This window comes from Alligator mississippiensis, chromosome 9 (genome assembly GCF_030867095.1).
Source record: "Alligator mississippiensis isolate rAllMis1 chromosome 9, rAllMis1, whole genome shotgun sequence".
Lineage (NCBI taxonomy): Eukaryota > Metazoa > Chordata > Crocodylia > Alligatoridae > Alligator > Alligator mississippiensis.
Window position 1 is genome coordinate 54,522,507 of NC_081832.1, and position 15,840 is coordinate 54,538,346.

The 15,840-nt window shown below is 40.3% G+C and overlaps 1 protein-coding gene across 1 annotated transcript in view; it reads right to left on the minus strand.

Moving 5' to 3' along the window:
* TENM2 (teneurin transmembrane protein 2) overlaps positions 1-14,745 on the minus strand; it is a 2,247,577-nt gene extending 2,232,832 nt beyond the window's left edge. Inside the window, exon 1 of the mRNA XM_059733461.1 lies at positions 14,646-14,745. The gene's annotated coding sequence lies outside the window, so the exon portion shown is untranslated. The remainder of the gene's footprint in view (positions 1-14,645) is intronic.
* Between the last annotated feature and the right edge of the window lie 1,095 nt (positions 14,746-15,840).

Sequence of the window (15,840 nt, forward strand, 5' to 3'; positions counted from 1 at the left end):
TGGACAGTGAGGTTCTGGCTGGTTTCCGCTTCTTTGTATAGCAGGAAAGGATTGTTTTAAAGTATTGAACACCTTGCAATTTAGCTCTAATGATTTCCCGCAATTAATTTGCCACAACATTGACTGCAATTAATTTGAAAGCAAACCCAGCAGACAATGCTGTAATTACATGGGATTTTAAACTAGTTAGTTGGGTCAATATGATGATCTCAGATCTCAGATTCTGGAAAAATAAAAATAAAATGTTTATTTGTCTAAGGTCTTACTTACTACTGGTTCTCTTAAGATTGCATCAGATAGAGCTTTATCTGAAGTGTCATGTTCTGGATCTATAGGACAGGATGTAGAAGGGAGCCCAGGTATTGGTTTGTCTCTAGCAGAGAGAATGTCTGCTTCTAGTGTTGCATGTGGTACTGCTACTTTGGCAGTCATGGAGATGACCCATTCATTTTCAGTTGTCATTTTGGCAGAATGATAACATTTTTAGATAATACAACAGAAGAGAAATGGTGATTCTCATGTGTTTATAGTTTAAGTAAGTCTGATGGGAGTTATGAAACAAAGAAAAAAATATTCTCTGGCTGCAGAGCTGAATTTCAAAGGCCTCTGCAAAAAAATAGACATAGCTGTGCTTCTTAGAAAAAGGTGAAACAAATCTTTTATATAGGGACCTACCTATATATAAAGAGGTTATGACCAAGGTCAGATGCATGTGCAGGTTAAGGGAAAGAGGTCAAGGACCTGTACTAAGGACTGTGGACCTGAGGATTTAAACCAAGGAAGAGTTCTCTTTGGGAAACTTTAAGCAGTGATACCAATGGCATAACTGGGGTAGAGGGGTGATAGAGATAACTGACCCAGGAGTCAATTTGGAGAGGGGTGGTGGGAAAGCAGCTGCTGCTGGTAGCTGTGTATTTGCAATTGCAAATGCAGGAGCAACTGGAAGCCATTATTTCTGCTTTGTTCCAGGTTCCCAGCCATGTCATTAAACTGCTAAGTGATACCCCAACTCTTCACGTGTATTGGCCTTAGAACCAGTTCATATTAGGCTTTTGTCAGTTCCTCTGGCACTTCCAGATAAGCTAGTCATGAAAATAATGTCAGGATATATGAGAAAAAAGGAGCAAGAGGGTAATCAGAATGAAGGAATAACTTGTCAGGGGTGGAAGTAACTGACCTTCTCTTTTCAATACACAAGTATAATGATAACATTGGAGAAATGGCTGCAAACTGAAGTTGGAGGGTAAAGCCTGGGACTAAGCACTGCCCTGCCTTGTGGGATGCAACCACAGACTAATGTCTGTCTCAGTCTCTCATTTATTGGGTTTTAATTCCTTACATTGGTTATGATATGGTGTACAGTACATGGTGTTAAGTCAAACCACACAGATCGGCAAATTTGTTTCTTTATGTGGCTCTGTCCCTGCCCAAAAGGTCCTGGCTTTCCTCTCTCAATTTAATGTGCAAGAACATCTTATTAAAAGGCAATAATCATGTATTTACCACAATGCCTGGGGGTTAGTAAGAGCCTTTCATATGGGCAAATTCCCCCTCTGTATTGGTTAACTGTTCAGTGAGGTTCTGGATATTGAGTTCTTATCTTAACTCTTACTAGTGAAGAAACAGTCTTCCACTTTCAAGAGGAATTCCTGTCTCTGAACTGAGTCCCTCAAGTGCTTCACAATGCCCTGTTTTGTTTTGTTTTTTTAAACACTCAACACCTGAGAGCTCCATATAACATTCCCTCTTGTGACCAAACTTTCTGGAACAGCAAAGCCAAAAAGGTATAAGCATTCATTATATTAAAGCAAGGATCTACATAATCCAGTTGTAACTATGCAAAAATTATGCATGTGCTATAAGCATCTGCAAAAAACAAAGAGCTGGTTTCTCCCTGTGCTCTTGAAAACAATACCATAGCCATTCTCGATATCCCCAGGTAGCTTTAAGCCTGCCACGCTCTACAATTGCTTGTCTGGTTTCTTAAAGGTGAAGCAACAGCAGCTTGAGAACAATGTAAGAAATCCTTCATTCTACTCCCAACTCCACCTTCCCCCCCAACTCCCTCCCTAGCTTATTAAATTTGATTAAGCTTCAGAAAGACGTGCAGAACACTAACCTCCCTGGATATTCCACTGCTGACCTGAGGACGGTTGTTCTCAGGCAGCAAACCTTTAAAACCAATTTGAACAGGAACTTGCAGAAGAAGAAATAATCTATGCACCAGGTAGTGTTAAATATAGTTCAAACAGGAACTGTGGATTCTTATCCTATTATCTGGATTAGCTTTGAAATTCCTTGTTCCAAGGGTTTATTGCTTGCATGTTTGTCTGTCCCTCCCAGCTCTGCTCTCCTCCCTACTCTCCCTTCTTCCCTCTCTGCCCCATCTCTTCTGAATTTGTTTTCTAATTTTTTTCTCCTTAATACACAGATATGTGTACTTCCTTTCTCAGCATATGATGAAGTCAGCTTCAGCCCATAAAAGTATATACACACACATACTACTTTGTTAGATAGATAGAGCTATACCTATATTCATATATATCTATAATTGTGTATATATATAACCATAGCTATATATAACTATAGCTATATATATATATATAACTATGTAACTATACACACAGACTTTGGTTTCTCTATAAGGTGCACATATATATGTGACTACTTATCCTATATATATAGGCTATAGGATAAATAGGTCAAATATATATGTGCACCTTATAGATTAACCAAAGTAGTTATCTCCCATTCCCTCTCCCAATATATAGATAAAAGCAAGTCAAGGAAAAGGGAGATTATATATATCTATAATAATAATAAGCTTATTCTGTCTGGAGTACTCTGGTTGGTTGTCCCAGAAGCCAGTCACAATGCTTACTGAGACAACCAATCAGAGTGCTTTGGACAGACAGTACTCTGGACAGATAGAATAAGTGTGTTATTATTATAGATACTGAGGCAATCCAAACACGTGTGCAGACAAGCCAGAGCTAGAATGAAGCACCGGGGCTGCAGAGCAGGCAAGCTTTGCCAAAGGAAAGAAAAAAAAAAAGTGGTGAGGGGCCTGATTCTCCTCCTCCCTCCCCACCCCACCTGGAGCCTGCCTGCTTCTCCCATGGCCAGGGGTCAAGCTGCCGGTGGGTTTGGAGGACTGTGGAGGACACCAGTGCTTCCCTCTGTAGCAGCAGCACCCTGGGACTGCCCAGGTGAGGTGCCAGCAGGTGTGCACAGCTGCCAGGGTGTGCACAGGGGACCACGGAAGCACCGGGGTCCCCTGCAGCTCAGGGACTGCATGACCCAACAGCAGCTAGCTCCCTGGCCATGGGAGACACAGGCAGGCTCTGGAAGAAAAAAAAGAAAGATCAAGCCCCTCACCACTTTTTTTTTCCCCAGTCAGCAAAGCCTGCCTGTATGAGCTGCTGCTGGGTCATGCAGCCCCGGAGCTGCAGCAGGGCCTAGTGTTTCCCTCTATGGCAGCAGTGCCACCCAGGGCTGCCTGGGCAGAGTGGTAACTGTGTGGCTATAGCTCCAACTCACAGGCAGTTCTCACCAGATCCAACAGTGCACGGGGTGCTGGAAGTCCAGGCGTGCTCAGGGAAGCTTGGCCTTGGTGGGCTTCCAGCGCCTGGTGCACCATCCCTGCTGCCTTCCCACTGTCTGGGACCACCTGGGAATGGGTTGACTTCCCCAGGAAGGTGGCAGGAGGTTGGCTGGGTATGCTGGCAGCTGGAGAAGGTGGCAGGGATTTGGCATGGGGCACTGGAAGCCTGCCAAGCCCAAGCTTCCCCAACCACGCCCGGGCTTCCAGTGCTCTGTGCACCACCCCCACCATCTTCTCTGGATAGGGCCCTTGTACATGTGAGGAATAGCGCTCTAATTTGTTATATAGCAAACTAAAATACATGGGATGTGTTTTAGTTTCCTACATAAAAAAGTCATTTAAATCAAAATATGCCGCCGAACGTGTTCAGTTATAAAATTTAACTGTAACATACCACCAAATGTGTACACTGTTATGCAATTAAATCACTAAAAAGGGCAATTAAACTACTAAAAGGGGCAATTTCCTCACACGTACAAGGGCCCTCTTATTCTATGGCTATGAACAAGGTCACAAGGTCAGACTTTTGACAAAATATGTATTTTTATTTCTAAGCCAGTTTTTACACATGGACAGCTTTATGTAGTCTTTTTGAGGGTGAGAATTTTTGATTCCATTAAAGTTTTTCATCAAAGGATAACTAGAAATCCTGTATTTAAAGAAATACCTTTGTAATAAAAATGTAATTGCAAATGTTTTGCGGGTTTCAGCTAGAGTGTGTGTGCTTGTGTTAGTCTATAAGGTGCAAATAAGCATACTGCCTTCTTATTAAGGATGCTTGACAATCTTAAATAACAACATCAATATAAGAGAAAATTGGTGACAGTGTAGAGCACAAGTCTCTCTAGTTTTAGGAAGCTTCATTTCCAAGGAACTTCGAGTCACTTGTGGCACTGGAAAAAGAAAAGTAAGTTCATATTCAGGACCTTTGCACAAACGTCAAAGTAGACCTTCAGGATCTATCTGCACGGGTTCAGCATTGCTCATTAATTTTAATTCTCAGGCTATTAAATTCAGCTAACCTCAGTGCAGGATTACAAAGCAAGGCAGGAAAAGGAAGAGAACTCCCTATTCTCTATAAATGCTGCAAGGGAAAGTTTTGTTTGTTTTTTAACACATTATTTACCCTATAGACAATAACTCTTGAGCTGTTTTAATCTGTCATGTCAATCACTAGCAGACATTTCATAGAAGCAAGTCTTCATTGGAGATGAATTCTTAATGCAATGAAACAGGTCCATAGGAATTTTGTAAATGTTTACTTACCACAACTCATAATTAGTGGATTTCTTATTAAAAATAATAATTTTCTTTTTCATTAAAGTGAATACTCTGGATTGAGCTGGATTGGCAGATTTGGGGATGGAAGCTCTTTATTTGTGCACAGAAAAGGTTCAGTAGGGAGAGAAACAGTGAAACTTAACACCTCCCAACCTCTTTCCCAACACCATGTCTGAATACACTGTTCTAAAGACTTGCGCTTCTGAGGGGAGAATTTATAAAGAAGCAGACAAGTGAACAGAGATGGACATGCATGGTTCAGCACAGAGATCAGGAGAACATATTGGGCAAAGAAAATAGACTGAAGTCTGTATATGGCAAACTCAACTTCCAATTATATTAAATCAAATTATTTAATGTGGTGGATGTGAGACAACAGTGTTATTTCCCTCTATTCAGCACTGGTGAGGCCACATCTTAAGTACTGTGTTTCAGTTTTGGGCCTCCCCCTACAGGAAGGATGTGGACAAATTGGAAAGATTCCAGTGGAGGGCAATGAAAATGGTAAGGGATCTGGGAGACATGACTTAGGAGGAAAGCCTGAGGGAACTGGGCTTTAGTTTAGAGAAGAGAAGACCAGGAGGGGATTTAATAGAAGCCTTCAACTACCTGAAGTGAGTTTTGGAAGAGGATGGAGCTAGACTGTTCTCAGTCATGGCAGATGACAGAACAAGGAGCAATGATCTCAAGTTGCAGCAAGGGAAGTTTGGGTTAGATATTAGGAAGACTTTTCTCACATTGAGGGTAGTAAAACACTGGAACAAGTTACCCAGAGAGGTTGTGGACTTTTTATCCTTGGAGGTTTTTAAGACCCAGTGAGACAAAGCCTTGACGGGGATGATTTCGATGTTTTGCTTTGAGCAGGGGGTTGGACTAGATGACCTCCTGAGGTCCCATCCAACCCTCATTTTCTATGATTCTATGACTTTGAAAGATTTCCTCTGCTGTGAGCTCTTGATGCCAGCTAATGCCCCTTGGATAAATAAATGAAAATCAGAGGGATAAACAATTAAAAACCTAGAAAAGATTATTTTCTTTTTAAGAAAAGAAAAAAAAGAAGTAATTATCTGACTCCTAAAAAAACATGGGTGGGATTTCTTCTATTATCACTTTTAATATAAAAGTGAAGGCTACCAAGATGTCTCAATGCACATGGCTTGATGAGAAAACAGCCTACTCCACCAGCTGCTGAAAGTATCATGCTTTTTGCCTTAGGGGATTACTCACTAAAAAGAGTTGCTATGAATAAAATAGAGCAGCATGTTAAGGCAGTGACTTCTCAGGCACATTTTAATGTCAGGATAAAGCAGGAACAATCATGTTCTGTACCTTGTTGGCTAACATACACTCTGAAGGTCCCAAAAGTTTAACTACGATTAAGTTACATGCCACTGAATGCAATTTGTCTTGGTCTATTCCGATGTCCAAGTCATTGTCAACAACAGGCCCGTGAAGCTACATTTTCACAACCACATGCAAACCTGGTTTGAATTCATTCATTTTGTACTAGAAATGAGCCCTTGGCTAATCCAACACATATTACATGTAGTCATAGTTCTTAGCTTCCTGGGATTCTAACAACTCGGCTGTGGTGCGCACACTCTGACACATTGTCATACTGGACATTTTTTTCAGCATTTGTAATATGCCTAACAAAATTGTAGGATCATATTTTCAGGGCAGATATCAGGAAGGTCAGGTTGCCAGATTATCCAACATAATTCTGGAAGCACCTACAAATACATTGAATATATGGGCTACATATAGGAGTGCTAATCTTGCTCCAGTTTTGGCTGAACTATGATTTAGTATTTGATGCAGAACACTGACAAGCCTGACGTGGGGCTCAAAGGAGATGGGATGGGAATGGAATGAACATATTAGCTCGTAACTACCCAGGGGCTCTGATCACTATACTACTGTACATTTTTTAAGTCTTTCATGGTTAACAAGAATATAATTTTTTTTTACACATTTTAATGCTTAATCCATGGTCTTATGACTTCCCTGTTAGTTAGAGGATGTACAAAACATAATCAAAATCAATCTTAATTAAGGCAAACTCTGGAATTATGATTGAAGGGAAGCTACATTAGACTTCTGCTACCAGAACCCCCAACACTGCTGTTATTGATGTTTGAGCAGACAGGGAAAGTGAAGCAAGAGTCAATATTTCGATCTATCTAGCTCTCTAAGGATCTGAATTTCTAACACTTCCATAATGAGAACTGGTATTGTTTAATACATACTCTGCAACACCTAGAAATGACTTCATATGAACAAGACACTAGCAACAGCTATCACCACTGTGTGGTCTGAAACAGACACTGGGGAATCCAACATAAGAAGTGAAGTCAACGTGACTAATACTTTTCAGAGCTGAACTTTCTGAATGTAATTCTAGTGTTAAAGTCCATCAATTGTAAAACTATTGCATCTGGGACTTCAAGTAATATTACTTTTCATTGTTAGTGATATATGAGCTTCCACAGGTTTGAAGTTTGGGAGTTAGGCAGATTCAGATATTTCTCCGTTTACTCATAATAGGCAAAATTCTTGGGTCCATTCATAAATCCTTATTTATGTAAGTTGTCATGAAGAACTTCAGCAGAGCTTTGGGCTACAGGATCAAATTATATCAGTAAGGGTGTTCTATTTAATATGGGATCCAATCCCAGGAGAACATCAAGTGTTTGCAAAGCACTGACTACCTTCATCTTCCATGGTTATCAATAAAACTATTATACATACAAGTATTATTCTCCTGACCAGGAGTTTGGTGGGACTGAACTTTTAGAAAAACTCATTTTGTGAGATCTCAGTAATATTTTCAATACCTGCAGTTTCTAACTAATTTTGGCCAGAAATATAGGGAAAATAGTACCTTCTACTATAGTTTGGCGTACTCACACCTAGTTCTGTCTAGAACCCAGAAGAGCAACGATACAGAAAAATGCAAAATGTTTATGCATAGACAGTTAACAAGATACGAGCTTTAATGAAATCCATGTTTTATTAAAGGAATCTAAGTCAACTCATAAAATGAAAATATACATATATTACTATGAAATAAAAAGACACAAGTGTAATGAAAATGAAATGAAATGGTTCAGCGTTTCCAAAATATAATCTTTCATTTTTTAAATATTAAATCTAAATATTTTAGCCATTTTCAAATCCAAGACCACTTTTCGTTTGTATAATTTTTACTTTAATTAATACCGCTTGTTTAAATAATTTGTGAATAGTTTTGCTTCTGGCTTCCCTGACTAGAAACCTTTTTTTTTTTCCATCAACCCCCTCCCTCCTCCAAACACTGAACTTCATTCATGTCTTGAGATTGTTATAAAGACAGAAGCAAAATTTAAATCCATTCCTAGCTATGGATTTGTGGTTTTCAGATTTAGCCCTTAGCCAAAACACTGTTTCTAATATTGTCTAAACTTTCTCAAGTCTCCTCAAAGACTGTAATTAAATTTGGGGTTGGGTTAAATATGAATGAAGATTCTTGGAAGATAACACACTTAATTCTTATACCATGTGTTTCAGTTCTTTCTTTCCAAGCTGATACACTATCTATTTAAGTATCCTGATCTGCTTCTGTAGTTTTCTGGGCTTCCTCATGGAAGGTCTTATAGGAGAAAAAAAAAAAAAAAAAATGAATGAATTCTTTACTTCCACAGAGTGTTTTTTACAACAATTGAAATATTAGAACAAATTGTGCTATATACTGTACATTAACACTATGGACATGCCATCAATGTGAACCTTAGAAAACCTCACACCAAGCAACTTTCAAAGTGTTCAGCCACCATAGAATTTAATTTACACCTCAACTATGGGAGCAAAAAAAAAAAAAAAAAAAAAAAATATATATATATATATATATAAATCTCTGTTGTGTAAGGAGTAGCAGATTGAATGACCCTTATGATTTGTGAAGAAAAAAAATCTCTCTCTTCCTTTTCTCTCTTGCACACATCAGAAACTTGGTGGGATGGTGCCAAGATTTCTTTTGTTGGTAATGACCAGTTTACTATTTATGGCTTAATAAAATGTTTTGGGGTTCATAACATGATTGAATCTGGTCATTAGTTGAAAAAAAGATCATCTTGATACATTGCTATATTTCTTTTCCTTTCTGTGAATTAGTTAGGATTTCATTTTATTGGCATGAAGGCTGGTGATCCATGATGAAACTGTTCTTGCAACAACAGCAAACCAATCACATTTGAAGGGGCGGAAGAGGGGGGAGGGGGAGTCTATTAACAACCATCTAGTACTTTCAGGGGATTGATTCCTTTATAGAAAAATGGCATTTTTGGATGACCTGGCTGCAACAAAATCAAGATGGTCTGTGCTATTTGACAGTTAGACAATCATTTATTCACACCAGTCTACTAAGCTCTCTTTGAAATCCTGAAGAAAGAGGATCTTCAATTAAGAGAGAAGTTCAGTTTTTCCTGATGTATTGAAGTCAGAATAATAGTAGTCTGCGCATCTTTCCTGTAATCTTCTCATGCTTTAAAAATATATCCCTCAACCATTCAACTGAAGGTCACCCATCATGTGATCCTACAAGACTCCACTTCCACTTCCTTTCTCCAATGTTCAGTCACTGGATTCAAACCTTTTCTGTTGAGTGTTAAATTCCTCTCTGCAACATTGTGTAATTGAAAAAGAAAATGCAGCGGAAAAATGAATCCTTATTTTTTACTAAGAGATCAGTTCAATGAGGAGAGAAAAAAATCCCACACTTCTGTTTAAAATGTAGGGACTGTAAATGCCATATATCTTAAGGCACTGGCTTGCCTGGACCCCTTCCTCCCCTTTCCCCTCCCCAGGTCCTGTGTAATGAGCCAGTTAAACCCAGGAGGAAGATGTAAGTAGTATAGTATTGCCACTGAATACGTGAATCCTCATCAGTGCAGAAGGGTGACATCTGAAAGACCTAAACTTGTTACCTAGGGCTTATTTCATTTTTTTAGCATTATAATTGCAAATAATTTATTTAGAATGCATGCTCCACAATGGCTTTGGAATATGTGCTAAACACTTGCTATTTAAGCAGGTCACATGACACTGTAACAGCCACAATATTAGCACATGGAAATGGCTTATTGGCAAATGAATACATCAGAGACAAAGCATGCTATGCACAGACTGTAATTATGCCTGCACACTGTTTCATCATAGATTCAAAAAAAATTATAACAGTATTTATTGTCATAATTAAACAGATTCCCCAAAGAACTATGATGAACTTTGTTAGGTAATAAATAAGAGCAGCAGCAAGCTGCTCATCTGAGATTTAAACTCTGGTGAAAAGAATTTTTGAGTTCCTGAAGGGAAAAAAATAAAAAAATACAACCTCAGCTTTCTCTCTTATGATTTGATCCAAAGCCCATTACAGTGAACTGGGGGTCTTTTCCACTGACTTTATAAAGAGCCTAATCCAAAGTTCATTTTCAAACCAGGTGATGCCATAGGCAAGTACTGAGGTACCACAGAGGGAGATCTGTTTCTCTTTTGCATTTGAAATGAAGTCGGAGACAAGGAAAATAACTGAAAGGTAAGACACCAAACTGAAGCCCCAAAGTAGCTGAGAGATCAAGAGGACTAAATGTTACTGTTTAATTCATTGGTTACCAGTACTTCTAGGCAACAGGTACTGGGGAAACAACATAACAAGCCAGGGTTCCTGAAAAGATCTGAAGAAGCTCTAGGGAAGGCTAGAGAACAGTTTGGTTTTTGTAAATGTATCTTTTTTCTATTTTACTTAATGTAGCGTTAATGAATCAAAAGCTATAGAAGCTGAAGGCCCTTTTTATCCATATAACACCACAGGCTATGAAAGTGTAAAACGTCACCCAATTACACCATCTCTGACTAAAGCTGTTTAGAAAATGGGGGGAGAGGGGGAGAAGCTCTTTCTGTGAAAAGATTTCAGTTCTCAATGAAAAACTAAAAACAAACACTACAGTTAAGAAGCTGGGTAAGCTTGCTGCATAGGAGGGAACAAGATTTGGGCAAATAAAATGCTTGATTTTCAAAGGTTCAGGATACTTATTTCAATGCCTAACTCTAGGTTTGCATGCCTTACTTTAGATAGCTAAGGTTGAAAGTATGGTCTATGCTTTTTGTTGATTTGCAAACACAATAAGCATTAGCAGCTGCCATTGGAGTAATTAGGCCACAAGTCAATATCTACTATTCTTGCAAGACCTTGCAGTTTAACTGAATACTGTCAAAACCTTCTTCCACCCAAAACTCCTTCATAGTCTTGACAAATAGAAGAAGGGAACTCTATGCTGATTGCTGGGATAAAGGGATGTAGCAAAATCTTCTTGCTTCCATGCACTAAGTAGGAAGGCCTAAAATCCATTCTGTATGAGTACAAAATTTAACCCCATGTGCATTTCATGATTAGAGTAAAACCAAGTTACTAAGAACCAAGTTCATCTGGAAAGGAATTTTTACCTTACTATCAAAGAGGCCTGCATGGCTTTTTCCATCACTTCCTTTCAAATGTCCCAGGCCCCAGGGTATAAATGGAAAGGTTAGGTTGCAAAATATGTTTTCTAGCAGCTTTCCAAGTGGTCTGTGTAGGTAATCATTTAGTAAAAGGGTTGATTTACGTATTGAACTGGAATTGAAGTAGATTAGGAAAAGGCATCTCTTAAAGTAAGTCTAGTATAAGGAAAGGGATCTTTATGTCTAATACAGCAAGAAGATAATTTCTCATCCTTTCACCCTTAGAGGAGGGAAGGCACTAAGGTTCCCCACATTAAATTGGTGGAGATTTGTGAACTGTTTTCCAGTCCTCCACAAGGGCTAAGTTATGACTAGGGCTAACTTAAAAAGTTATGAACTAGTTAAACTACATTTCTGATGACTTAAGTTTCTTCCTGTAAGATCCATGATAACTTATATCCACTTACAAACAGAAGACAAAGGCCTAGTTTTAGCTAAGTTTCACTTTTCCAGTTATTCTAATATTATGAAAGCCTAAGTCTGTCTGTCTGTCTGTCCGTAATGTTTTATTTATTTGTGCTCTGGTTGGCTGACAAACAGCCAATCAGAGTGTAAACAAGCATTCCAACAGGAGCTGGTGGCCGGTGGAGCACTGTCACGATGGTGGTGACACAGGGGATGGAGGGAGGAGGGGGGAAGCCAGCAGCACTGGCCTCGCCCCCTGCCCTTATTCCTTGCAGGTGATGGTGGCAGCAGCGCTGGGAGGGAGCGGGGTTGGATGCCACGGCCCTCCCTGCTTCCGTTGTCATTGCCTGCAGGGCCCAATGCAGGACAATGTGGCAGTGGTGGGGAGACGAGCGGACCCCACGTGGGTTGGGGGAATAGAGGGCATGCCATGATGGTGGCAGTCCATGAGGGGAGGAGTGGGCCTGGGCCCCACACAGTGGGGGAGGAGGACTGAGCCTGAGCTGGGGGAGAAGCTGGCCCACCATGCTGGGGGGAGCAGTGGGTCCAGGCCAACCTGGTGGTGGTGGGGGAAGAGGAGGAGTGTGCTTGGAGCAGATGGGGAGAGGAGGATGGGTGGGGAAGGAGTGGGCCTGGGCCTGAGGTGTGGAAGAGGCTCACTCCTTCCCTCCCCCAGTCACTGCTGCATCAGGCCGAACCCATTGCTCCCCCCACACTGCTGCGGCAGGCCGGCTTCTCCCCCAGCTCAGGCTGGGGCCTCCTCCCCCGCTCAGGCCCAGGCCTACTCCTCCCCCACCTCCCGTCCTCCCCCCCATCGGCTCTGAGTGCACTCCTCCCATTCCCCCACTGCTGCTAGGTCAGCCCGGGCCCTCTGCTCCCCCCGCTGCGGCAGGCTGGCTTCTCCCCAACCTTAGGCCCGGTCCATCCCTGCATCAGGCCCAGGCCCACTCCTCCTCTTCCCTCACTGCTGTGGTGGGGTTGGGGGGAGTGGGCCTAGACCCCAAGCAGCAGAAGGTAAAGGAGCAGTGGGCCTAGATGGGGGGCAGCTCGTGGGGCTCTGTCCCTGCATGTTCCCCCCCACCCTCATCATTCCTGACGGGCAATTGGCTAGTACTGTCATAACTCCCTAATTCCAGAATAAAGGTGTTTTTTATTTTTTTGTTGGTTTACCTTAAACCTAGCCCAAAGCAATTTAAACAGAAAAGGCTATCCTACACTAGAATAAAAGTATCCACTTTGAAATAACTATTGGTTAAAATTCATTCCTGAGCTTACATTTGTATAGCTTTTCCATGTAGACAAACCCAAAGCTGTACTCTATTCTGCCATTCAAGTAGATTCTGATTTCAGAAACTTAAAGCCTTCTCTATAGTGAATAATTTGGTCAGCAAAACTATGTCAATATAATGCTATTATAGATAAATTTGTATACCAGCCATTAAACCAATTTAAGTGTAACCAAGTCCTTACTCTAGAACAGGGTTTCTCAAACTATGGTATGCATATCCCTGGGGGTACTCAAGACATCTGCAGGGGATATGTAGGAGAAATTGTAAAATGGTAGATTTTATTTTCATTATAATAATAATTGGCATTTAAGGAGTTAAAATATAAAATGTATGCTGGTATGGGTATGAGGGCAGCTGGCAAATCTGGAAGGGGGTACACAATAAGAAAAAGGTTGGGAACCTCTGTTCTAGAAGATGGACAGGACAGGACAGGAAGATATAGCTTGACCATCAGAAAGGCTTCAAACTAGTTTTCAGGGTTAACCGGTGAGAAAAAACAAGAATTCCTCCCCTCCCCCCCCCCAACCTCCCAGTATTCAGTCTTGCAAATTGGCCAAGCTCATTTGGAAGTCATTACATGAATATGAAACCCTATAATGTCATTTTTTTTTCAGTCAGTCCTGTGAGTACATATGCACTTTAAATACCAATGCTATTAAACAATAAACAAGGCAATGATGGAGGGCTAGACCCCCTTTACCCACACTGATTAACATTGCACACCTAGGAACTAAATGATTTACTTTTGTGAATCAGTACTTGAAGATATAAGTAAGACATTAATCTTTTAAAGCTACATTTTGGATTTAAAAAAAAAGCCCTGACACAAAATTTTATGGACCAAGATTTTTTTTTTAGGTGAATCTAAAGTGGCTTGCTGATTAGGGTTTGCATCTCCAGGGAACAGATTGCTACAGCCCTGACAGTAATAATAGCAGATGGGATTAATTAACACAATGTCAACTTTTTTAGCCCTACCTAAATTAATATTTTGTCTCCAAACACAATGCACCAGTTTTAATAAAGCAGAAAGTAGAGTTCACCGGATTCAATCTCAAGTACATTGCTTTTGTACATTCTGCAAGCTACTTGTGTTTCCCCCCAGGGATGTACATTGTAGTTATATTTAGTTATCCCACCTATTTTTACTTGTAAAGAAAAAGAGCATCTTTGACAAAGAACTCTGGCAACAAACCCAAGGCATCTTGCTGTTAGATGTATTCTGATCACAAAGTTTCCTCTGTCTTGATGGGGAGTGAAATAAATAAGATATCCCCCCTTGTTGTGTAAATTACAGCTACTGGAACAAAAACAGAAAACTGAGAAGACAAAAACATGTTGAAAGCTGTTGTCTGCCTTACATGACACAAAACCCAAAGATGGGAAAAAAAACCACCCAAAACCGTGTGGACATTGCTTGCTTTGCCTTGTAAAATTTCTGGTTGCTGATTTAAGTTGTTTTCAGGTTAGGAAAGGTAGTTTGTTGTAGGAAACTCTGCAATTTTAGTTGCGGTATAATGCAAAATATGTACCTGTTCAAAAGTTTGCGTCCCCTTCTTTTTCCTGCTTTCTCTTCATCTCCAATTCAGTGTTTTGACTCTGGGTACTCACACAAAGTTTACAAGAGCTTCCACTCTAAGTAACAGAACTGTTATGGTTACTTTTCCACTAAGAGCTAGGCTCCACTCACACATGAAGTGCCTCACTGATTTATAGACTTCTTCTCAGGGTCAGTGCTGGTATTTCTACCTCTCAGATATGATAGTTAGAAGGGGCCACACTGGGAAGAGGATTAGCCAGAACTGTGATATAGTTCCCAATGGTGATCCTTCTTTGTCTTATTTGTGACTCTACCTACCCCCGTCTTGGGTTTTAGTTTTTTTTGTTGGTAGTCAGGAATAATGGGGAAAAAAAAAAAAACTTAGTGGAAGATGTGCAAATAGTTTGCTAGAAAGAAGGGATTGGGAGAAGCTGGCATCAGGGGAAAATGTTAGTGCTGATGGAAGAGCAGGACTAGAGGGATCAATTTTGTCAGGCAGAACAATAGGACCTATAAAGCTTACAGACCATATGTAACTGGGCTGATTAGGTACCTAGTAAAATGGGTGGGTACAATATACCAACTTCTGGGTGCTTTTGTTAAGAGAGAGACTTTTAGGAAAGCAACAGGAAAGGCGAGGGCTAAATATCGCCAGGAACAGTTCAGGAGATCCAGCTCTGCTTTAGAAAATGTGTAAAACTTGGGCAAGCCAGTACTGAAGTTGTTCCAGAGGCTTTGAGCTTGATGGATTAGATTTACAATCACTGTCTAGCTATTAGGTAGCTGCTACATACATCATAAATAATTTCTTAAACATTCAGGTGTTATATAATATTGAAAAATACTGAAAAAATCTATTAAGTAAATACTACCAGTTTCCAGTGCTTTAGAAAGCACTGGTATATATATGGAGCTAGCTTTAAAAATGGGGAAAATGAGACAGAAGGCCAGGTTGTTTCACCTACGAGGTGCCTAAGAGAGATTATATTCCAACCTGCTCAAGTCCCTGAAAAACAGCAAAAGTCTTGCCCCTTCTTGTTGCTTTTCTATGTATCAAACCTACAGTGTATAATGATGCTGTGTTACCAATGGAGATAAATAAAGGAAATTTCAGGTTTTAAACAGGATAAAATCACATATAAGTGCCAGGTCTTGATACACCTAACACCGTGAGTCACACACATGTT